Raw genomic sequence first — 651 nt, 5'->3', positions numbered from 1 at the left:
CCGCCCAAATGTTCACGCAAAGAAAGAAGGCATAACTTTTATACTCGCTGTAGTCTTCCAAAAGAGGACACGACTAGAAATCAGTGGTTAAGTTGTATTTACAACACCGTTCCAGAACAGTTCAACCCAAATATTCAGATGTGTGCAGCACATTTTATGGAGGACTGTTTCCTGATTCTGGTAGAGTAGACTACAATCCCGGCTATTCTGACTCACAGACTGTAAGTACGTTTTCATCTTTAAAGGATTTGCCACTGATGATTCAAACGCGAGTTTTGAGCAGTGTAGAGTAGCGCTTGTTGTTTGTAATTTCTCCGATCACAAATGCAGACATGGTTTTATGTTTACGCGGCGCGATGCAACGTGTAAAAAGACAGTATAAGTCATTATAATCAGTAATTATGGATGCAACGGATGCAACAAATGCCTCGTTTATAATGGGTTTTAATGTTTTTGTCTCATCGCTCCGGCCATCAACAGTATCACTGTGGATCGCCGGATCGGCTTTCACCGTGGACGAAGCGGTGTTCAGCCCGGTGTCGTCACATGTGGTTGCCGCAAGCCCGCCGGCCTCCTCTCACTTTAGCCCGCAGGCCTCCGCTCACTCAAGCCCACCGTGTGTGACGCTGTGTTTCATTGTGAAAGCGAAAC

The 651-nt window shown here is 45.8% G+C and overlaps 1 protein-coding gene across 1 annotated transcript in view; it reads left to right on the top strand.

Moving 5' to 3' along the window:
- wwc1 (WW and C2 domain containing 1) overlaps positions 1–651 on the top strand; it is a 51,078-nt gene that overhangs the window by 28,121 nt on the left and 22,306 nt on the right. The gene's annotated exons all lie outside the window — the stretch shown is intronic.

Source organism: Sinocyclocheilus anshuiensis, unplaced genomic scaffold (genome assembly GCF_001515605.1).
Source record: "Sinocyclocheilus anshuiensis isolate Anshui unplaced genomic scaffold, SAMN03320099.WGS_v1.1 scaffold943, whole genome shotgun sequence".
NCBI lineage: Eukaryota > Metazoa > Chordata > Actinopteri > Cypriniformes > Cyprinidae > Sinocyclocheilus > Sinocyclocheilus anshuiensis.
This window is presented reverse-complemented; position numbering and strand designations above follow the sequence as displayed.